The sequence below is a fragment of the Electrophorus electricus genome, chromosome 2 (assembly GCF_041902795.1).
Source record: "Electrophorus electricus isolate QZ-2024a chromosome 2, ASM4190279v1, whole genome shotgun sequence".
In the NCBI taxonomy this organism is placed as follows: Eukaryota; Metazoa; Chordata; class Actinopteri; order Gymnotiformes; family Gymnotidae; genus Electrophorus; species Electrophorus electricus.
Window position 1 is genome coordinate 17,041,179 of NC_137498.1, and position 25,143 is coordinate 17,066,321.

Here is a 25,143-nt window from a genome sequence, read left to right on the forward strand (position 1 = left end):
CCTTGTTTTTGTTGAACATTGTATTGTGATCAATTAGCCTAATTTTCAGTTAAAATTGTATAATTTCTTAAGAATGTATTATTGTTGTTGTTTAGGTTGCATTTTGATCCTTAATGAGTGTTCAAATGACTTTGGATTATAACGAATACAGAGTGAGTGAACTGTACCTATGTGGAATGATTACTAATTAATTAATATATAGTTTACATGTATAGGTTATATTTACTTTATTTAGATTTTTTAATCTGAGCCTGATAACAAAATGATAGCGTAAAGAGGGGGAAATGAATTTAAAATGTGATTTTTAATATGAGACTATAATGTCATTTCAGCTGCACTTCTGTCATTGTTCTAAACAACCACTGAACAGAATTTAGCGCTCGATTATGTCATAATGTGTGTCATTCTATTTCTGACCCCAGATCAGTTTATTGAGTGGATTTGCCGATGACGATCATTTTAGACAAAACATCAACAGAGACTACAAACAATTCTTCACGCGTAAGAGGTACTGAGAAACGAAAACAAAACGTAAGTAGAATTTAATTTTATCTACAAAGGCAGATACTAAATATTTGATAACGGAATCGTATTATAAACAAGTAGCCAATATGCGAATTTAAAATGAGAACACACATTTTAATGATAGAGAACTTTTGACTGAACGGAGAACTAATTAGTGGGCTGATAGTGAGCTCCCCGCCCCACTAGTCACGTGGTACGGCCCGCCGCCTGCAGTGGGAGTTCATGGTCTTGTGTGAAACCACGACTATGTAGTCACACACACCTGCAGCGGGTTATTCTCCTAATGTCTGTGTGTGTTTAAACCCCGGTTGGTGTGTGCATCCTTGTCGGTCTGTGTTCGCTAATGTTCACGTACGTGGTGCACTTTATGTTTGTAAGCTGTGTTCAACGTTGCTCATGTTCATCTTGCCTGTTTGGTGTGAGCGCCACTGTGTTCGTTATTCGTGTTCGTCTAATAGACGTCTGTCTACGTCAAGCGAGTTTGTGGGACCTGCGGCACTCGGGCCCTCACAGCTGTTTAATTTAACGGACCACACAAATATTTTCAAATGCGGAATAAGTGAGTAGAGAGTGAACTAACAAAAGGAAACCTTGATAAATAAAAGGGGACGTAGCTGAAAATATTCGGGTAACCGAACTCCATTAGATGAAATACGTTGACTGAGACAAGGGAAAGTGACTTATGGGCTTGTTTTAGAAAAGCCTCTGTAAGACCACGAGTGTGGCCATTATGCACTGTCGCACAACAGACAACCTTTGTTTCACATTTATTAACATTTGTAGAAGAAATTGAGCTACAGGTGGTCATTTGTTCTGTTACATAATAACTGTATATACATATTTAAAGTCTACAGGCTCTGATTTTTCATTTCCATATAGAGATATGAAACTGGGGTACAAAAGTAATCCTGTGCACAAATGCATGTAAAATAAGCCTTGTTTTATAGAAAATTGTGTTGTAATCAAAGCCTAATTTTCATTTCAAATTCAATTACTTATTAGGAATAAATCTTTAATTCTTAAAAATTAAAGTTTTTTTTTAATGTCCAAAAACACATGCAAACTTTTTAAAAGAAAGTAAACAGCTTTATTATCGTTCAGTGACAATAGAGCTTTCTTCTGCCCTTTCTAGATGCCAAGGGACAACTTAATTACTAATATTATCAGCAGAAGCCAGAAGAGTTATAGATACCCTGCTCCCATTGCTTGGTTTAAGCAACATTACTGTGCCAATCTGGGAGAAAGTGTAAGTGTCTACATCTTTTTAATGCATCCACAGTTTTATTTATTTTGCCTTCACATTTCCCTGACTTGTACAGATGGCAATCCAAAATATGCTGTCCATTAGTGGAGTTTCCACTGCCCAGGTGGGGTCAATGGATGATTCATTTCCTTTACAATTCATCACTGATTATTTCTCATTTCTCACTCAAGAAACAGCAGGACTGTAAGGAGGTTCGTACCGTCCGGAGCAGAACTGCTGAACACTTTATGATCATAGAGTCAACGGAAGAGATTTGCTCTTTGGACCACAGTGCCCATGTAGAAGGTGCAGATGTACTTTCTTGCATAAATCTAGCTTTCCATTAAGAACACACAGTAGGATATGACCTTTGTTCACTTTAAATGTGTGCCTGTACTTTATTATGTAATTGCATTTGTATTGATTTTTGGGAAAAATAAACATCTGTAGATGTAAGAGAGGATCTGGGTGGAGTAGGGGAATCGATTACAGAGGCAGTCAAAGTGGAGAACACCCCAGCTGGTGAGTAGCATCAAAGCACCACATCAATAATCAGAGTTTACATACATCCACTCCATGGACACCAGTTTAAAAATTCTACTTTTATTTCAAATATAAAGGCTCAGAATGCAAGAGGTTGAAGAGAGTACGCATCTTCTTCAGACGAGCATGGCAGGCTATAAAAAGCACCTTGTCCTGTGCCAAGCGCTCCAACAAAATTAGCCCTATTCTTTAACTTTTCCCAGCTCTTTTTACCAATTTATTTTGTATTTCTTTTTTCCCTTCATTTTCCCCAACCTGTCTTTTCATTTTCTGAAATAACATCTTTTGACTTTTTGATTTATTGTTGATTAATAAACTTTAATTCATGCAAAGATATAGTCTGTTTGCATTCTGGACCATTTAATCATATTTTTTCATTCTAAGACCAGCCAGGTTATGATTCTAATTCAGCCAAATAAATCTTGAATGATTCAACTCACTTTAATAACATTTTTAGATTATCACATATATGTACAGTTTCATGTCACTCAGCATTAAGAGAGAATTTCACACTCACCTTTAGTGAGAGGAAGTACAGTAAAGGGAAAACACAAACTGAGCATCCTTGTCTCTATGGAAACACCATTGACCTCCCAGCACACACTGATAACTCTACACCCAGATCTCCACTACCACTGTGGACACACACTGACTCCAGAACTCTCACAGGATTACTTCAGTACTCCAGACCCTAATGTCCACCCAGCAGAGAGGAACTGGGAACAAATGAACTTGGCCAGAGCTCTTATGTTTCTTTTCAAGTTCACATCACCAGCTTTACAGAGACATACAAAACCACACACGGTGCCATCATGTCCTTTGACCTGTGAGGACTCTGGTTGTTTCTTCCTTTGTGATGTATCCCACAACCCGACACTGACCATGATTCTGCATCTGTGAAACCATATAGGAGACACACATGCGCATTACACAGCAAAGGGGGTGGAGTCTGATGTAGAGGAGAGAAACAAACAGACATATTATCCCAAACTCCTCTTTCTAAGTTTATAGTTTTAAAATGCAGTTTATAGAGTTAATCACCTCAAAGCTTGTGCACATACAAATTTTTGCATTACTTTTTCATGGCTTGATATATTTTATGTTTGCACTACCCTATGATGTCCTGTGTACTTAATATTTTATTCATTGTATCAAATTTGTTTTATTGGTAAATATACTTTGAACTATTATGCACTGTCACTACAGAATGCTGTCTGCTTTATGTCTCCAGAGACTATAATCATGCAAACACACCCACACCCACGTTCAAGAATTTCTAGATAGTGAGAGGACCTGCTTTTTGTTTGCTTTTTCAGTTTCCACATCACAATAATTTGTTGTGGACCATTGCTTATGCAGAAAGGTTCTTTAAGATTTTTTGTGAGTAATATGAAGTTCTGGATTTACTGAATGAGTCAAAAACAAACAACAAAAACCTGCATTACTCAAAATAAGAACCTATTTGAACTTTTATAAACTCTATTAATCAGCCGTTGAACATGGACATGGTTTGGGTAGTACATGAGCAGTCCCTTTTCTCAGTGAAATACTGACATCTCTCCTCACAGTACACAATATTACCCAAATTATCAGTAACCATACCAGTCCTACTCATACTAAACCTGTTTTGTACTAAATTAAATTCAAACTGGACCTGCCATTGAGAACCTAGTCTAGTTTTAGTCTTTGTTTAAAACATCATACTTTATCCCAATTTCACATTAGAATAGACCCAGCAGTCAGTGTTGTGCTGTTTTGATTAGTAAACTACACTTTACAGAATAAATGTAGTATTTTGTACTATTTCTAGCTAGAAACCACTGATAAGCCTGTCATGGCATAGGGCAAGAAATAGACTAGAAGGGAACTGAGCTTGTGAGTGTGTGACCACAGTTCAGCTGCAGAGGTGTCAAAGCAGCACGGTTGTCACTTCTGGTCTAAAATGGGCTTTAGATTCTGATCTGGTATCCGCTGCCCAATGGTTGGAACTGTGAGAAAAGAAACAACAGCAGACGTCAGACATCCTAAGCTCTCAGACCAGAACAGTCTCCTCCTTCTTCTGGGGCGTTCATAAGGTGTTTTGAGAGCAAAATGTTTATTGACTTTAAAAACTGCACATACTTACTTTAAGATGCCATACACATATCAAATACTTTTCTACCACAATTTAGTCCACAAACCATATTTTTCTCACACCACTAATAGATTAAGAACACTGCTGTAAAAGTGGAGCCTGCATGTTATATTTGATGTATTCACTGAGCTGAGTTATTTCATGACACAAGTATTTACATGAAAGTAGGGTCATACACTGACCATGAATGCAGATATTAGCATTAGGGTATTTATACAACTCTACACCCAGAACTCCACTACTACTGTGGACACACACTGACTCCAGATCTCAGTCCAGAACTCTCTCAGCTGTACTTCACTGAGGTCCACAGGGACTTCACTACAGTAATGTGGTGTCTTTTGAGTCCTGAGAACACCTGAGGTCTGTTTTTTCATTGTGTAGTTTCACAGAGCCCACAGGGCCCCTGGTGCCGCTGTGAACCAGACATGCTTGTTGTGGTTTCAGTGTGGGGGTGTCTGTGGGGGAAGAAAGAGGAGGCTTGAGAAACCACCAGAAGGCTGAAAAAGCCTCCTTGTTGACAACTTGCCGTTAAAGCAGCCATGTAACACAGCCAGTTTACTGGTGGACAAATACTGCATACGCTACTTATAGTATAGTCATGACACTTTATAAACATAAAATACATAAATACAGCAAACATCATACAGCATAAATACATAAAATCAGCAATAGAGCGGGTTGTTTTTTGGTAATGAATGGTGTTTCAAAATATGTATGTTTATGTCTCCTCCACCACAAATCCTTTTTTCTTGTAATAAAGTGTAAATATTTGTATTATTCTATTTATTATGTATTTGACAGCTATTTGACAAGCCAGTTATACAGAGCCTGTGTGATCAGTTATAATTAGACTCTGCCTTTGCTATGAGCCATTACACTTAATACTAAAAACTGCTGGTTAAAACCACAAGGACTAAAAGCACGACTAACAGCTCGCTCAGACCATGTGTGTTTCTTTTTAAAAACAGCCCAGGTAGCACAGAGGTTTAAATCCAGTCATTGTGGCCCCCAGCAACATCATTATTTATCATGTTCCTGTGCCTCATACACCTTCACTTGGGCCCAATCACATTTCACCCCTTGACCCTACCACTTAGCCCTGGCCCTCCATATGCGGTGTTCATAAGTAAGGGTTGGGTGTCCGATAGAGGGCTAGGGTGCACTGTTAGTGCTAAATGGCCCTCCAAACTGAAGGTTTTCATAGTCCCACTCCAAACTGAGTGTTTCTCAGAATCCCTTGTGAATCATTGAAAAAATGGAAACAGAAGCAAGGGTGAAGATTTTAACCACTAGCCTTTGTAACTCAGTCCGAAGGAGCAAGATGACACTTGAAAACAAGGGGTAGGAGGAAAAATAAGAGGGGATTGGGCCTTGGTAAAAATCTAAGCACTAAATCTAAGAATAAAATGGTTTGAAACATATTACTTTTAATATGCATGGTTTTACCTAATCCTAGAGATATATAATAAAGTTATCTGTTACAGGACAAGGGGATTTTCAGATCCAGTACAGACATTAAGTCATATAAAATCAAATATATTTGGAAAAAGAACTAAAATTCTTACTCTCTAATGCACAAACATTAAAAAAATTAGATCCCCTCTAAAATCCTCAATGTCAGACCTAGCTACCATACATTGTACATTCTTTAAATGGAGAACAGCATTTTGAAGTCTGATTTCTGACTCTGTTACTGCTCAAATGGTCAAACCAGAACTGTATACATATTTTTATAATTATGGCCCCTCCACTTACTGGCTTAGAAGCAGTGTTACTGTGATTCTTATTACTTTATCTGACACCAAACCAGAGGTGATAAATCTGATTTTGAACCCTGACAGACTCAAAGGGGCCTGGATGTTGCACCAACTGCTGTGATCAGATCATCATAGTGAATCAACATACAAGACAACACACCGGGAATGCACACCTCGGGACAAGAACAGGACCTCTAGAAAGTTGGACTAGACATTAATTGCTTATTTTTTCACTTATTAAATTCATTTTTCTTTTTAAATTGTTATTATAGTGGTGACCATTGTTGGCCAGAGGAGGATGGGCCCCCTTTTGAGTTTTGGTTCCTCTCAAAGTTTCTTCCTCTTACTTCTTCCTCTTGGGAGATTTTTCTAGCAACTGTTGCCCTTGGCAATCCAGTAAAACTGCAATCTAACGTGTTGCCACTAGGTGGACCCATGCTACAATTTTACGTAAATCATATGGCAACACCGGGATTATAAAATGACAAATTTCTTATTAAGACTGATATAATTTATTTTTAAAAAGTCCAATTTTCCTTCTATAAGATTGATGTATTTTTTTATTGACTTACATAATTCATACCTTTAACCTGTGCATTATTGTACAGACCTAGAAAAGGCTTTTGATATGTAGAAGCTGAAAGCAACAGTACATTTGTGGTGTGAGTAGAGTTCTCATCTCTAGTGGTGGAGTGACATTCTTACAGAGTGAGGACCAGTTTTTTGGCCAACAAACAAGTTACTCCTGCAAACAAATTCCATATCAAATTTGAAACTGAACCACACTACTCAAACTGAACATGTGCAATTAAAAATACACCCTGACTTATGTTTCATGCACTGCATTATGTATAAAAATAATGTTTTCAAATTAAATACTCCTTTAAACATCTGGTCAAACTTTTTTAAAGTCTCAGGTAGCCAGTTCTGTGGCTGCTGTAATTCCACCTGCTGTTGTAACAGACACAGTTGTACTGCGCCTTTAAGAGGGAGGTTTATGGTTATGTAGATTGAGAGAGCCATCACCTTTCTGCTCGCCTTCTCAACACTCCTTTTTCTTTGGTAACGCTGTACGGTGCTTTTTACTGTTTTCTTTACGTATAAATACAGTGATGGTAGCCGTGTGATCTGGCTTGAAGTGGTCCAGGAGAGAATAAAAGTCTTTCAGATTGTCCACAGCAGTGTGTGTGTCACTCCATGTTAACTCCACGCATCGCGGTTACCCCGTAGCACCTGTTCCTCACTCCAGGTAAGAAGCGTTACACTGTTTTCATTAATAAGCCTTTGAAGTACTTTGGGTGTCGTAGTGAAATGAAATGACCAAACAGCAGTGAGGGAGGTTATGTTGGGTCTCACCCCCTGAGCTTCTACATCGTGTCTCTATAACAAAGGACGGAGCCACTTAACTAAGAATGAGACCGTCCTCACTGACAATGTGAGAATATCTGATAGATCACTGACTGATAAGGAAGAAAGAGGACGTACCACATGACATCTTACAAAACCTACCGCATCTCTATATTTGGTGTGTGTTGTGTTGAGCTTAGTTTGTCAGAGTTTCATCTGAATACACTTCCTCTCCACTATAAGTGTAGCTGTGAAGTCATTCAGTAGACCGTATTGAAGAGTGTGTACGGTGTGTATCAGCAGTCCTGCTGTAGCTGTGTGTAGTGTGTAGTGTGTGTGTAACTCAGTAAGAATGCAGGTGTGTGTTTATCTGCTCCTTGTGCTCCACGCTGCTGATGGTGAGTGTTACCTTCTCTCTACAGGTGTTGTCATCCTCATACATTCATTTGCACAAAGGTATTTATATCTGGGAGCAGCAGAGAGCAGCAACTCACCACTTATCCCAGATTCTGTCTATCGACCAAGAAATGTTTGAAGTCCAAATTTTGCCTCTTTATTTTAGAACAAAAGCTGTTAAATGCTAACAAACACTGGAGGTCAACAGAAACTCAAATATAGTCTTCGTAAATAGATACCCACAAACTTCTCTCAAGCCGGTCAAACCGCATCCAAGTGTTAATAAATGTCTCCCAGACTAGTCGGTGTGTCGTATAACTCACTGTGAACTAGACAAGTGAAGAAACACGTCACCGGGAAGCGACCTGGATGAGGTTTGAGGACATGTAGCTCGATATCTGACTTATTTACAAATCCTATTAGCTATCGTTGCTGTTGGCTTCCAGTGTTTGTTAGCAATATTAGCAGCGTTTTGTTCTAAAGGAGCGAAATATGGACTCCAAACATGTCTTGTCCACCCGAGTTAAGGGAGAATAAAGTAAATTTGATTCTTCGCCGACTTGTTCCGTTAAGTGGCACTGAAATCGGCGCTGTGGTTCGGTCCAGTAGAGAGGAACCGCTGCTAATTACTTGCTAATTGCTGATTAGTTACTTCAGACCAGCATAAGGTAGGAATTGTAGGGACTTTAGTAAGACTGATAGAATTAAGAAACAGGAAGAGTACTTGAGTAATGTGACTCTTACAAGGATCATTTTGCTCTATAAATCTGCACATTTATAAAAAACGTTTTTTATTATGGTGTGGTATGTGAAATGTGCTCACTTGTTTATTTCTGTTATTTATTCCTCACTTGTTCATTCTGTGTATGATGCAGTTCTTGTCTACTACCCACTTCTGTATCCAGCTGCCTGTGACAGAGGTCACACCTCATTGTGGTTGATTGTATATGTGGTACAGTCCTGTACATGTGGTGTATGATGTATGTGTTTGGTGCTTGTGTGTGTTTTACTAAGTGGGGCGTGGGGGTGGGTTTCAGGGAGAGGCTACAGTGAGTTCTGATCTCATGAATTCTGACAAGCTCATCATATCCAAGACGATACTACTCTGTGTTACCATGGAGACCTGAGGAGGGGCAGAGCTCACTACCTACAGGATAAAGAGTTGGACTAGTGATGAATAAATACATTTGGCAAGACAACTGAGGTATCCATGTCCAGCTCTACGGTGGGTGTGAAGACCCATTGTGCAGAAAATGCATAAATTAAAAAAAACAAATTCATTAGAATGGAAACACGTGTGCTACTGTTCTGAAATGCAGTGCAACTTCAGAAATGCTGCAAACTCAGTCACAATACAATGGAAGTGTTTTCTGAAGTTGCCTCGCATTTCCAAAATATAGCACACATGGCATTTTGAATAAAGTGTTTTCTGAATTTGTATAGTGTTCAGGAATTTGCATCAAGTTTGTAAACTGTAGCACACGTTTCCCTTCTGTGTTCTTGAAAAGAAACAGTAAATCAAACATAATGTGGAATACAAATGTCGCAACAAGACTGAAGGGGAAGTAGGTGAGACGCTGATTCAGAGATGGAACTGCACCTTAACAACCACAGCACCACAAAAGGTACCAAATACAAACAGAGCAGACTGACTCTGCTTATTGGTTTTGCCAAAGTCATATCTGGGCCCCTACCATGAAAAACTGAATGTCACTCACTTTATTGAAATAAAATTTTTTTAAGTAATATGTAAATATTGTTACATTTTCAAAACACATTGTTTACTCTCCAATTCCTTACAGTCTATATATAGAATATAATCTGTAAAAATAGCCTGTTTTGAAATCACTGTTTCTCTGATGTCATGAGAACCAGCTCATTTACTTATCTCTGCCTCTTTGGCCTACAGCAGTTTAACCCCCAACACCTACATTGCAGTTCTCAGACATATTTCAGCTCTTAGTGCTTTTTAAATGAAGCACAATACAGGGCAGCCAATCAGAACAGAGCTCATTTATCTTACATCTTAAAGGAACAGCTACAGAAACTGCCTGTTTAATTCCAAGGGATAAAGAGAGGATGGAAAATAGTTGTGTAAAATTGAATTATGACTCTTTTTCAAAGATAACGCCACAAAAACATTGTAAGAAGACACCTAAGAAAACTCTAAAATAAAGGAAAAATGTAGGATATGCGACCTGTAAAGACCTTTTGGTGTATTTGGTGAGGTGGGAAGGTGAGTGGCTACAGCTACAGCTGAGGAAGCACCAGGGGCTTCTGTCTGGGTCCCACTGGGCAGCCATATGCAGAGCAGCTGTGTACAGCACAGGTTCTGAACTTGGCTGAAGAGTGCAGTTTCAGCACCTTGGACAGCAGTCAGGCTGCCTTGGAGATGAAAGATGTTTGGTCTGTGGTATTGGTCTACTCTGCACATATTTTATTAAAGTCTGTCCTTATATGGTCCTTTTAATGAAATCTACATCTCCAAGTACAATCCCCATCTCTAAGTAAAACTATCATCTCTTGGAATCACTGAAATAAAAAATGGGAAAAAAAAATAGCAAAGCATTAGCCATTAGATTAGAACATATTATTCCATCACTGATCAAACTGGTTTCATCAAAGGAGACACTCAACCATTAACAGGGTAGACTACTTAACCTAATACTGTGACGGTGGCAGTTCAGAGGGAGCGAGAGGCAAGGTTGCGCCAAAGTGCTCTTTATTTTCCATTGTCAATATGTGACGATACCACTACTAACGACAAACACTACTCTGTTCCAATAGTCCTTGTAGCGATGTACACGTTGGGAGTGAGCAGTCCGACGGGCCACTAATGTGCTGCACTCTCTCTTGACCTGTGAGTTTAAATAGAGAGAACGAACAAGGAACAGGTGGAGGTGATTAGTAGGCAGGAGACTGGGAATGAGGCAGGTGTTTAGTGTGATCCCTAGCAGGAGTGGGTGTGTCCCTCCCTCTGGCTGCCCGGCCAACCGTGACAAATACGTTACACCTCACTCCACATATTAGAAACTCCTATGCAGAGAAGGCCTTCAATAAAAAAACTGGAAGTTTTTCTCCTCACATTTTATCTGTAACACCACACCTAAGGCCACAGTCAGTATTAATGTAATAACATCACAAAATGTGCATAGAGGTACTAGGCAAGGAAACCCACTCTCTCTATTGCTGTTCTCAGTTCTTATATTTATACATTTTTTATTACTATTTTTGCTTTTTTTTGGGGGGGGGGTTGTCTTTTTAGTTATGATTTGTTGTTGTTGTTGTGACAGCACAGTGCACACTAGCCTACAGCCTCAATTAGTTACTTTACAGATATTCACCATTTAGCATTTATACATTTTTTATTACTATTTTTGTTTTTTGGGGTTTTTGTCTTTAAGTTTTTATTTTATTTTATTTGTCTTGTTACAGTGCAGTGCACACTAGCCTACAGCCTCAATTAGTTACTTTACAGATATTCACCATTTAGCAAACAGTTGTTAAACAGCTTTTGACAGCTTTAACAACAAAAAGAACAAAGTAACAAAGAGAAAAGGAGAGAAAATGTTTCTACTTCCTGTGATAACTGGGTTGTGATGACGTTGTACTGTTTACATCCAAAGTGATCTTTTCTTTGGTGACTCCTTTAGTGGTTCTGTATCAGTGGGTGAATTTCACAGCTTCACTTAAGTAGTTTTTTCTTGATAGTATGAAAACTACAACATGATCATAGACTGCTGCATTGCACCTGTACTTTATGAATAATATGAATGTTATCGGACAATCCTCATGTTTACCTGATTAAATGATCAATGTTTATTTTGATCAGCATGTATTCTAGAGCTCTTCCTGTCTGATCTCTCTAATATTTGCTAAGCTACACATTCAGTTTGGCCCTCTGATCACTTTAAGTGCAGGAGTGAAATGATGTGACCAAACAGTGCTGAGGGGGATCACTGTGTAGCACTACTTCTTACTGCAGGACCACTTTACTGAGGATGGGGACTGAACACTGGGAAGCTCAGGAGGAAGTTATGACACTAGAAAGACACTGTTTCACTGTTAGATTTAGTCTGTATGTGAGAGAGAAAGAAGTGGAGGAATAATTTATTTTGCACTTGAACACACGTCCCCTCTACTGTGGATATTAGTGGGTGGTGAATTTAAGTGAAGTTCTACTGAGAGAGTTGTAGAGTTCCAGGTCATAGTTGTGTGGTGATTCCCACAGACAGACTGTAGTCTGGGGTGCAGTTTTCAGTGTTCAGTACACTGTAGTTTTGTAGAGTGTATAAGATGTGTAGCAGCGTTACTGCTGTAGCTGTGTGTAGTGTGTTGTGGAATGCAGGTGTGTTTTTATCTGCAGATGTGTGTTTACTTCCTTTTTGGTAATGATGTGCAGACGAAGTCCTGTGAAGAGTTTGAGGTTCTTCCTTATTGTACTGCTAAAGGATTCGAAGCATTGGAGCATTGAAAGCTGGTGACAAAACAGCGACACCTGGTGGTTCTCATAAATTATAGCAGCCATAGATTCAAAAGTGCGCAGCACTATAAACAATACAACACTGCACCGCCTTCATATTTAATAAAAAAAAAAGAAGAAATATTTTTTGGATTATCAGTAATGCTGCTTAAACATTAGTTCTGCAATAATTTGCTTAAAATCATTTTTCCCGTTTTATGTGAAAACTTAGTACAGTAAAATGTTGCAAACTATTCAGGGAGACAGGTTAACATTGTGAAACATTTATTCTCCCTTTTGGATTCTATATTTTCCACATTTCCAATTTTTAGTAAAAATATATAGTTTCCAAGTTATAGGATAGTGCCAAACTTATGAAACAGTCTCACTCTCATCCTGTGCTTCGGTGAAGTTTTTAGTTTCCACCACCATTAGTCACGTGTTATTAGTAACTTTAGTGGTAATATTAGTGGTAATAATAACTTTGATACAATTTTCGGGACACTGTGATACGAGCTTCGATGTCTTAGTATCAAACGTTACATCACACTTTTTTTTTCTGAAGTTCTTGTGAAGCTTGTTTGTCTCTTTTTTGGTGTTCCATTTAGTCAGTTTGCATCATTTTGTTACTTCTGACGTCATTGTCTACCAGTTTTGGAAATAAAGAATTTTCGTTTACACATGTGCGTCAAGTCCAGTCTGCCTCCGCGTTACATTATTGTTCTTAAAACTGCACAGTGTGCAGATCATTAATGTTGGTGCACCAGTTGGACCAAAATCACTAATGTGTTCTTATTTTAGCTTTTTGATTTGAAACATCTAAAATAAGAAGCAAGGCTTTGCTATGACAAGTTGCAAATGGGCATAAACAAACAGTCATAAAAGTTGATTTAGTCAATGTTGATGTCAATTTGATATTACAAGTGATATATTTGGAGTTTCTGTTATTGTAATTATTTACCCCTGTGCCACTTACCTACAGCCAACAGCAGAGGTGCAGGCAAAGGTCTAATGCACATAAAACTTATAAAATGTTTCTGAATCCAAATAATGCCTGTAATTACAATTTATATTCTGAAGAGAGTACTCTACTGCATAGCCTAACATGTTATGAGAATATGCATAACCACCTTTCTAAAATTCCTCAATCTTAATACATCCTGCTTTGTCAGAGGTTCAGCCAGCCTAACATAGGATTTGATCTACTAAACGTGCAGTGCAGAGATTGGATACTTTATAGGAAACTAGTGTCAGCACTCTACAAAAATACAGCTGGTTCTTCACTGCAGTCAGTACTTAAATATCTGCATTTAATACTGTCATGCTCGCTGCCCCAGACTACGCCTCCCATCAGTCGCAGTCCACCAGTGCAGTGGATGTTCCCCTCTTAATAATTTGAGTTCTTAATGTCATCTGCGAACATCTGGACTCCATCAATCTGATTACAAATACTATATGAAGAGCTGAGCTTCATATGAGTTCAATGTAGCAAAGGGTTAATTAACATAATACAAGACAATTAGTTATACATTAGAATAGAATAGATATTATAATGAAACTAAATAAATGATATGTTACAGAAATACAACAGTACTTTCTAAATGTTACCAGAGAGAGAGAGAGAGAGAGAGAGAGAGAGAGAGAGAGAGAGAGAGAGAGAGAGAATGAGCACGCACAAGCCCAAGAAGAGATTTGTATTATATATTATCTGAACATGTAAGGTAGAATTTAAGATTTGGTTATTAGGCTGCTTTCAGTCATAAACCAAACCTTGAACTCAATGTATCATTGTGGTGCAGTTAAATCTAATTACATATAACCCATGTATATCTGATTCAGTGCTCAGACTAGAGCATAATAATCAGAGTAAAGTAAGTAATCAGTACATGGTTGTATAGTAAATGTTACTCTGAACAATCACTCTAGTAGTTGTAGGAAGTAACATTTCAGTGCAACTTACAAGTGTGTAAAAGATAATTACACTTTCTACCTACAGTAATATGTTTAAAGCAAATCACTGTGTGCTTGAGACAGTTAAGCCATGTTAAAAAGAAAACCAAAGATGAAATTCAATTTTTGGTACATGCACAGGAGGGGATTGATAGTGAAGGTCTTCTACTGGTGTGTTTCTGCAGGCTGTACACTGGAACATCACAAGATCACAGAGATCACTGCATATGCAGGAGACTCAGTACTGCTGCCCTGTTCCTGTATTGACCCACACACCAGACCTGAGAGTTTCACCTGGGAGAAATTCCAAGACTCCAGTAGCACTGTGAGAGTGAACAGTACAGAAACAGGATTCAGCTGGGTACTGTTCACTCTCCAGGAAATCTCTCTCTACTCATATTACACCTGACTGTGGAGGATGAGGGAGATTACAGGTGTCAAACTAAAGGGAATACACACAAAGACGTCAAACTTTGTTTCAGGTAATATATTATTCAGAAACACACAAATTAAAATTTCACAAGTAGATTTCACCTGGTACATGTCCACCATGAACTTTACAAATAAATGTAATATAAATACATGCACCACACACTTTATAAGAAACAACATCACATATTACTAACAGGACACTAAACAGGACATTTACAAATAGAGAAACACCATTACATATTTATGTATCTAACATGTGGACCACATTATCCTCAGATATTAGTCACCAGACACCCTCTGTCACCAGTCTAGAAGAGTCAAACACAACTGACATACATTTCACCTGCCCTCACTGAACACGTTCAGTACCTCTAATAAGTGAATGTGTAGGTATAATTACAGACTATGTTCACCTGGTATCTTACACAGTTTGTGTGTCATCCTGCACCCAGGACATCACTGGTCAGTTTCTGACCACAGATGGCCTAGTATATGTGGATACTGAACCATTCTCCACACAACAGTCCCACTACAGTGCTGGAGGCTTGGTAGTGGGTGTTGTGCTGATGTGAGTGGTTCACGTACAGCAGTGTTGCTGGATTCAGTACTACTGGTCGGTTGAGAGTGTTCTGCCAGTGAAAGATATCCAGCCAGCAGTCGTTTACTGGTCAGACACTGATCATGACTGGAGTTGGAGGATGGCTTACACTAACTGTGTATTACAGCAGATGGGCTAGAACCAATGACTCTACAAGATTTTTCTAATCCATTTATATTTTAATGCATGTGACAGAGGGCATAAACATTTCACAAATGGATTTGTTTTGTCTTCATATGATGGTTCACAGATGAATGTCACTGGTTGTACAGGTTATTTCATAACAGTAGTGTAACATGTCAGTGTTTCTGCTTTCTCTAGTCTATGAGGATGTTGTGAATCCTCCCACAGTGCTGAGTGGATTTGTGGGAGGGTCTGTCCTGCTGACAGTACAGGTGTAGCATCAGCATTCATCATCTTATAGCGGTCCAACTTCAAGTAACAGGTAAACCAACCTCTTGTGTATTTAATGTATGAAATGTGGCTGACTGCATATAGTGACTGGTCTGTACCAATAACTACTGTACTACATAAAACAAAAAATCTATCCAGCGGCAGGATCTGCAGTTCTACTTCTGTCTGTTTCTAGTTACATCTTCTGTTTGTATTTGTATTTCATGCCTCTAGTTAATGACTCTTGTCTGCTGCCCTGTTATATATACAGTATATAGATAGATAGAGGGAGGGAGGGAGGGATCGAGAGATGGAGAGAGAGAAGGAAGGAGGGTCGAAGAGAGGGAGAAATAGAAAGAAAAAGAAAAGAAAAAAAGACAAAGAATGGGGGTAAAAACGTTTGACTTTATGAAACAAAATAGATTTAATTGTCTACCAGCAGGGGGAGCGTTGCGCTTCCTTTTCACAATAAAACAAGGCGGTGAACGTCAACGCGTCTCCTTGAGTTGTAATAAGTATGCGTGTGTGAGAGAGAGAGAGAGAGAGAGAGAGAGAGAGAGAGAGAGAGAGAGAAAAAAAAGAAAAAATAAGAGCAGAGAAAAGAGTCTCCTCTCACAGCTGGTGATGACACTGAGTTCATTAACACACACTAACACTAACACATTAGGACCAGTCTGAAGTACAAACAATCAGACCAAAACAAATTATTACACTTCACAAACTAAACTACATCACCCACTGGAACACAAACACAAGCACAAAGCAAAATGCAACGTTATCTGGCCCTAAAACGTCAGTACACTGTAGCAGACGACCTGTACACAGTGACTGACATTAAACACAGAACCACGTTGACTCAGAGAACACAGCCTGGCCGTCCAGACCAGCCGATATAAATGTCATGGCTGCCCAGAGAACAGAGACTCTGTCAGCAATGTAAATATGACACTGTAGAGACAGAGCTGCACTTCCTCATTGAATGTGAAAAATTCATCCAAATACGGCAAATTTACTTTACAAAATCTGAGATGATCCACCCCAACTTTAAGTGTCTGTCTAACACTGACAAACTGCCCATCCTACTGGGCGAAAAGAAGGAAAGCAGCGCTTTAGCTGGGTGATGCATATCTGCCTGCCATAAGATGAGGGACAGTGATTAACCCACCCAAACACACACACACACACACACACACACACACACACACACACACACACACACACACACACAGACTATATTACCCAGTATATAAAAGTTACTTATTTATTATTATTAACTATTTATTACTTCCCTTTCTTTTCACTTCTTCCCTTTTACTTTTTCCAATTATTATTATTTCAGACCAATTACAGTTTCTCTTCAAGTTCTTTATCATAACAGAATTCTTAATTTCCATAACTGCAAAGGTTGTAATGTTGTGTAATGTTCATGTTGTAATACTACTTTGGCAATACTATAGTTGTATATGGTCATGTCAGTAAAGCTTACTGAACTGAAATGCACTGAGAGAGAGAGAGAGAGAGAGACCCGACCCAGGAGCCCCTAATTCATTCACTCACAGAAAACGACAGAAGGACACACTGCCCCTACAGAGCCCTGCAGCTTTAGACGTAGCCAACGTATCACCACCACTGACACACAGAGAACTGAACACGTCTGCTTGGCCAAACTGTACATACATCAGTTCTGTAGTACAAAATCTAAACTTGTTAAATACATAACAGCCCTGAACCCTCATTACTTATAACTGATCACACTTTTCTATTCTTGCAGAGGCTCCATATAAACCTGTAAATCCTCCTCCAGTGGACGCTGACACAACAAGTCCAACAGCTTCAACTAAACCTACTACTACAATGACGTCTCCAACAGGTTAGAAGACATTTAGTCCATGTGATGGAAAATGATACGGAACTATGTATTATGTGATTCATATAAAATCACACTGATCCTTTTGTTCTTAAATTAATAATGTTGTTTGCACATTTGTATCCGCCTGTTGCTGATTAAGTTGAACATGTATCAGGAACTGTTAACATCAAGGTCAACTCGACATACAACCCACACTGTTTGGAGTCAGTTTGGGTTGCTTTGTGGGAAAAACCAAGCCGAGAGCTGATTGGCTTATAGCCACAGCAACAAAGGGAAGAAGAGCTGCTTAAGAAAAGATGATTGGTTAAAGACAGCACAGGAGTAGTATAACTAGCCACGCTTTTGTATACTCGGGGCTCCCTATCTGAGGCGAGCCAAACATTTATTTTATTCTTTTTCTAATTAAATTACTCTCTTAATCACGTCTGACTTGCTGTTTGTTCAAAATTCCACAACAGTCCATCATCTAGCAATGGAGGTAACATGCATCGGTTTAACGAGTGTGGGGTAGGATGCAAGTGTGAGTTATCTTTGATGTGGTTTTTAATGAAAATGAAAGCACACGTGAACATACGGTGTGAACGTTGCATACACAGAGTAATACATGCGATTAATGCAAAATAATTGACATTACTGGTTGGAAAGATTCAGGCTTTATATGGGAAATAATGAGGGTGAGACTAGACCCTATGGGCAGCTAAGTGAAAGGGGAGACACAGGACCCCTGTGTGATGGTGGTGAAGGGGTGTTACAGTAGCCCCCACCCCAACGTGCAGCTCCTGACGTGCGTACCAGCTGACGAGCGAACACGAGGCCAGTGTAACATGGCAGGGTCTGGGCTGGGGACAGAAACCTTGACAGGGACATCTGGAAAAAGAGAAAAAAAGTCTGTTGGGTGAGGGGTGGAAACAGGACCCTGTGCTGCAACCAGAAACCTGACACCAGGACTCAGGGACAGGAGAGGACAGGATTCCAGGCTGGACAGTGGGATGGACTGGAGGTTGTCTGAGAGGAGGTGCAGGAACCTCTACAGGATCAGAATGGGAGATGGGCTGGACAGGGGCGGGACAACAGGAACTGGAACCACAACTGTAATTGGGACAGTTACACAGACAGTAATGGGGACAGACAAAGACAGACACTGGCATTGGTAGGGTAACAATGAAAGGTCATGACAGTCCCAGTACAACAGAGACGTGACAGGAGGTGGCCAAGCCACACACATAAAAACACATGCACCTGCATCCATGCACATTCATACAAACAAAAACATACACACACACACACAGCTGCTTCAGGATGGCCAGACCCACATTTGAAGGACCTGGAGAAAAACATCATTTTACACACACCCTAAATGTACATAGTGATACCTCCCACCCCCATGGTTTTGTGGGCTTTAGGTTCTCCTGTGATCCAGGTATAAACTTCATATTTTAATCAGTCAGTCACTGACTCTGGCAGCATGGATGTGGGTGATGTTGATGACATCAAGCAGGTCAGTAGAACAGACCCTCCCACATGACCCTTTTGGTTCCCCCAGTTAATGTGCAGTCTGTGAAAAACACCCGATGGAAACAGTTCAAAATTGCCAGGATGAGGGCCTCTGCCATCCTTTTTGAGTATTAAACAGGCCTTGACCTCCATAATAACCCACAGTAACATGCGCACTCTTTAGAAATATAGTCTACTGAATGTTCTACACTTACAGTGGAGAGGAAGTGTATTCAAATGAAATTTTGACAAACTTCTAACCCCAACAGACACACCAAATATTTTTACTACCCTGTTTGGTCAGTTCATTTCACTATCAGTTCAAAGGGATATTTTCTTCTTATTAATGAAAATAGCAGGTGGAATTAAAGCAGCTAAAGAATTGGCTACCTGAGACTTTTAAAAAGTGTTGAACAGATGTTAAGGAGCATTTTAATTTCAGAGCATTCTTATTACCCTCAAAGCAGTTTGTTAAGCATCTGGATGGTCAACCCTCAGTGAGGAGTCCGGTTTCATCTTTGTGAACCTCAGGTGCCTGGAGAGAAGTCCTGAGCTGCACACAGGACACTGGAATCATTTGTCAGAGGATATTTGAAGAGTACCGACAATGGTGTGCAGCTTAGCATTGAAAAGTCATGGAAATACCTACCTGTTCATTGAACAGTTGTGGCATCCTCCAGTGTTGTTAATTGAGGTGATGTTGGTTAAGTAACGGGTGGCTTGCAACGGCAGTTCACGGCTACCAGAGCGAAGCCACAAGCCGGGAGCTAATCAAGGTTGGTTAGCCTGATCTTCTTCAGGTGGCATCACCCTACATATCAGCTTCACAAAAGCCCCTCTTAAAAAAGTCTTGTTGTGACACACGTGTGTTACGTCTGTCAGGGTGCCTCACCCCTGATCAACCTGGCAGTCACAGGTTACATGTTGAAATTCTCATTGGTGGGTTGTGCGAGTTGTGGCTGCAGACAAAACCACACCGGGGCACTTGGTGTATTGCATTGCTCCTCCATGTTTTCCTCAGTGTCGGTTAGGAGTTGGTTTATGGGGCAGAGTTGGTGGCTCTTAATGAGGGCACAACCTGATCAGAGTGTGCCAAACAGCTAGCAGGAGGTTGGCTCAAATGGTCTTCCCATCAAAACTTTGAAAGGGGACACTTTTGTGGTTGCACTAGGAATCATATGCATTTCACAAAGAACTGCAGCTAGCAGATTTTTGATCATGTAGTCTGTGATTTCCACTATGCTTGATGACTGATGGTAATAGCGGATGTGAAACTTTGATGCTCAGATATTTACAGAGCTGATGAGTCATGCAAAACATCAAAGCACTGAAACAGGCAATGAGAGTCAGCGTTCAGGCTGGTAGATAAAAACAGATGTATTTATTGACACCAGTATGGTTTACAACAAAGGAGTTGCCTCCACCACCACCAAAATAGAGTGTCACCCTCCAAGGACGCCATTTTTTATTTTCTTATGCCTAAGTGAAATGTTGTCTCTCCAGTCTGAGCTCTTCATTACCTTTTCACACTTATCTGCACCATCTTTGCATTGGCAAAAGCACCATTGTGTGTTATCTGCTTTGGTCATTATTTACATTCCAGCATTCAGCCCATATGTGTCATATCGCCTGATTCCTCATCACACTATAACACTCAGCAGGCTGTTCGTCACCCAACCCAGGACTCCACCAATCATGAACTTCACGTCAGATCGTCATCACCGGAATATTGAACTCCCCTGTGTACTTGATTATTTAAGCCTGTCTCGAACATTAGGACACTGTGAAGTATTGCGTCTAGAGTCCTATGCATACTGAATGCTCTTGTGGATTGTTTTTCTGTGTACTGAACCTTGACTTAATGATTCCCGTTTCTGATTTTTGCCTGCCCCTTTTGGAGTCTGATGCCTGGATTATTTGATGGTCTTTATGGTTTTTTGACACGGGCTGTTTTCCCTACTTTTGAGTTAGTAATTTTTTTGTGACTGTTTCCATTACCTGTTACTTGTTTATCCGTGAGCGTCTGATTTTGCCTGGTCCGCATAAAACAGAATACTTCGCCTCCATGCAGACCGCAGCCTCAGATGCTTTGAAGGATGCTTTGACCAACCAGGGTCAACTAATCCACCAACACCACCAGTTGCTTGAGGGTTTCACACAGTCAATGGATACTATAGGCAAGCAACAAGCAGACCAACAAACTTAAATGTTGGAACTAGGACAAAGTCTCAGAGAACTTACATCCCAGCTACAAATGATGACTACTCCTTCTCAGTTCAGTCCCATGCCTGCACCTACTACCGCCATGAGCAGTATCCAACCAACCCTCCCTGTGAGAAACCTGAAAAATATGATGGCTACCCAAGTGTCAACGTTTTTTGTTGCAATATTCATTGTATTTCAATAGCCTTCCAACCTGTTCCAATCAAGATAAAATTACCTTCATTACCTCTCGTCTAACTGACAAAGCTCTTGATTGGGTGACTGCCATCTGGGCTAACGTACAACTGACGTCTTATAACGATTTTATTGAGCAATTCAAGGCTGTGTCCGATCACCCGCATGATGGAAGAGCCAGTGGGGCGATACTTAAATTACACCAAGGCAATCATTCTGTGGCTGACTACGCACGAGATTTCCATACAGTCACTGCTGGCAGTGGCTGGAATGAGGAGGCGTTGAACATCACTTTCCGGAATGGTCTCGATGTAGAGGTTTTACATGAACTGGCTTGCCAAGATTTGAATCGGCTTATAGCTCTTTCTATACGTCTGGATCGTTTCATCCAGGAACGAAAACCATGTAGAACTAGTAGTTCTCGCCATACCTATCCCTCTCCCAGTTATAGACCAGAGCTCAGACGAGAGCAGACAGTGGAACCATTGCATTGTGATTCTTCACGCTTGACTGAAGAGGAGAGGTGGCATCGATTCCAAGATGGTCTCTGTTTTTATTGTAGATCCTCAAAACATGTTATCAGGGATTGTTGTCTTCGACCTAATCCAGCATCACTGAGCCATAGACGGATCAGGCCACCCACATCAGAAAACAAGGTAGAGATCTTGCCATCAAGAAAGATGATCGCTAAGACATTTTTTTTTTGTTTATGTTGGGCTCCTACACATCTTCTATGTTTACAGCCTTAGTTGATTCAGGAGCCGAGGGAAGCTTCATACACGCACGTCTTATATGGGAATTGGACATCGCAGCTATTACCCAAGCCTCTTCACCTGGTGGCTCTGGACAGATCACCAGTAGGAGCCAGTTCCATTACGCTCCACACTACTCCCATAAAACTTACCACAAGTGCAATCCACTCAGAGATCATCTCATTTCTCATCATAGAAGATGCCTCATTTCCAGTCATTTTAGGTCTACATTGGCTAGAACAACATGACCCAATTATATCATGGTCACGTAAGGAAATCACTCAGTGGTCATCTCAATGCCTAAGAAATTGTTTGACATTACCAGTTGTCCAGTTATATTCCACCACTGTTAAGAGCCCTGCTGATACACAAGCCTTTTCCCTCGCTCTGTAATATCAGGGTATCTCTTTGGTCTTTAGTAAGAAAAAAGCAACCTTGTTACCTCCCCATCTTCCCTACGACTATGCTATTGAGCTCCTGGAGGTAGCCGTGTTTCCCAAGGCTCGTATTTATCCTCTCTCCCAAGAAGAAGAGAGGATCAAGGAGGAATATATAGATGAAGTATTAAGTCAAGGCTTTATTCAGCAATCCACTTCCCCCATGGTATCAGGATTTTTCTTTGTAAAAAAGAAGGACGGAGGTCTTCTTCCCTGTATTGACCACTGAAATCACATTTTCAAGAAATATTCATACCCGTTACCTCTCATTCCCGTCACTCTGGAACTACTACAAGAAGCCAAGCTCTTCACCCAATTAGACCTCCGTAATGCATTTAATTTGATAAAGATCAAGAAAGGTGATGAATGAAAAATTGCCTTTATCACCACCAGAGGTTACTATGAGTACAAAGTCATGCCATATGGTCTCAGTGTGGCTCCATCTGTCTTTCAGGCTTTTATCAATGATATCCTCTGTGAATGCATCGGAAAATTCGTTATCGCTTATATTGATGACATCCTAATCTATTCACCCATTAAAAGCCAACACGTACGAAAAGTATTGAAGACTCCTCTGGATAACGTGTTATATGTCAAGGGAGAGAAATGTGAATTCCACCTTCCAACCGCGACTTTTTTAGGATATGTGATTAGCCATAGTGGAATCACCATGGATGACAAGACGATCGAAGTTTTCATTCAGTGGCCCGTTCCGGTCACCGTTAAAAAGCTCCAGAGTTTCTTGGGGTTTGCAAACTTTTACTGACGATTCATACGGAACTTAATAGTATTGCAGCCCCTCTCACAGCCCTCCTGAAGGGAGCAACAACCAAGTTATTGTGGAATCAGGAGGCTGACCAAGCATTCAGAAAACTGAAAGAAGCTTTTACCACGGCTCCTATACTTAGGCATCCAGATGCTTCCGTTCCCTTTGTCGTGGAGGTTGATGCTTCTAACATCGGGGTAGGAGCTGTACTTTCACAAGGACAAGATAAGTCCAAGTTACACCCAGTAGCTTATTGTTCCCGTAAGTTATCACCAGTGGAACGTAATTACGGAATAGGAAAACGTGAACTGTTGGCCATTAAACTGGCCTTAGAAGAGTGAAGGTATTGGTTAGAGGGGGCAAATCATCCCTTTCTTGTTATCACCGACCACAGGAATCTGGAATACCTGCCTACAGCTAAACAACTCTGTTCTTTTCAAGATTTGATTTTAAGATCGTGTACCATCCTGGGACCTGTAATACTAAAGCTGATGCCTTATCCTGTGTTTTCTTGGAGGAGACAGGAGATGGAAACCATCCTTCCTAGCTGCAAACACCTGTCATCTATACAATGGGAAATAGATGATGAAACAGAACAGGCCATGCAAGACACAGTCATCCCAAAGGTGTGTCCGTCAGGGAAACAGTATGTTCCTATCTCGTGCCGTGACCGCCTATTGACGTGGGCTCATTCCTCGCTGGTTTCAGGGCATGCTGGGAAGACATGTACTCGACGGCTTCTGGCTAACTGGTACTGGTGGGAGACCATGACCGGCGATGTTCATAAATATGTTTCTTCGTGTTCAGTTTGCAGTCAGAGTAAAACACCTAAGACCCTACCCACAGGAAAGCTCATGCCACTTCCCATACCAGACAGACCTTGGTCTCACATTGCTTTAGATTTCCTTACAGACCTCCCATGTTCTGAAGGTAACACTATGGTCCTCACTGTAGTTGAAAAAGTATGGGAGGAGACACACCTGTGTATCGAACAGAACCGTAGATATAAGGAGGTGGTGGACAGACATGGGAGGGAGACCCTGCTGTACCAACCTGGTGGCAGAGTGTGGCTCTACGCGTGACTTCCGCAAGCCAGGGTCATTTCGCAAGCTGGGTCCCAAATTTATAGGTCTGAATTAAATTACAAAGCACATGAATGAAGTCACATATCAACTCAACTTACCTGCTCACTTTTGTGTTTCAAGGTCGTTTCATTTGGTCCTTCTGAAGCCTGTGATTCTCTCCTGAGGCCACTCCTCCACAGCTCTGACTGTGCCCCGATCTATGAAGTGTGCCATATTCTGGACTCTAGGAGGCAGGGTGGTTCGATGCAGTACTTGGTCGACTTGTTCCGTCTCTGCTATCCGTCTGTCACCATCTCTCTGCTAAGGAAGAAAAAACGTGAGACTGAGAACTTCTCATAGCTCTGATTGTATAATGTGTGCATGTAGTTATTGATGTGTATACATGTATTTGTGTGTGTGTGTGTGTGTGTGTGTATTGGTGTATGTAAATAACTCTTTTCATACAGTAGGATGAGTCCCAGCAGCAGAAGGAGAACAGGATTGAGGATAGAGTAGTACTGCCTGTGAGAGGCATTTTGGGAAATATTGCCACTTGTATTGTATTGCATTCAGTGTATTA

The 25,143-nt window shown here is 40.4% G+C and overlaps 2 long non-coding RNA genes across 2 annotated transcripts in view; one reads left to right on the plus strand and one right to left on the minus strand.

Moving 5' to 3' along the window:
- The window catches only part of LOC145660340 (uncharacterized), a 187,737-nt gene that overhangs the window by 154,550 nt on the left and 8,044 nt on the right, over positions 1 to 25,143 (minus strand). The gene's annotated exons all lie outside the window — the stretch shown is intronic.
- On the plus strand, positions 14,719 to 18,042 carry LOC145660339 (uncharacterized). Its single transcript, XR_014126592.1, has 3 exons — positions 14,719 to 14,842; positions 15,712 to 15,835; positions 17,555 to 18,042. It is a non-coding gene; the product is annotated as an uncharacterized LOC145660339 (long non-coding RNA).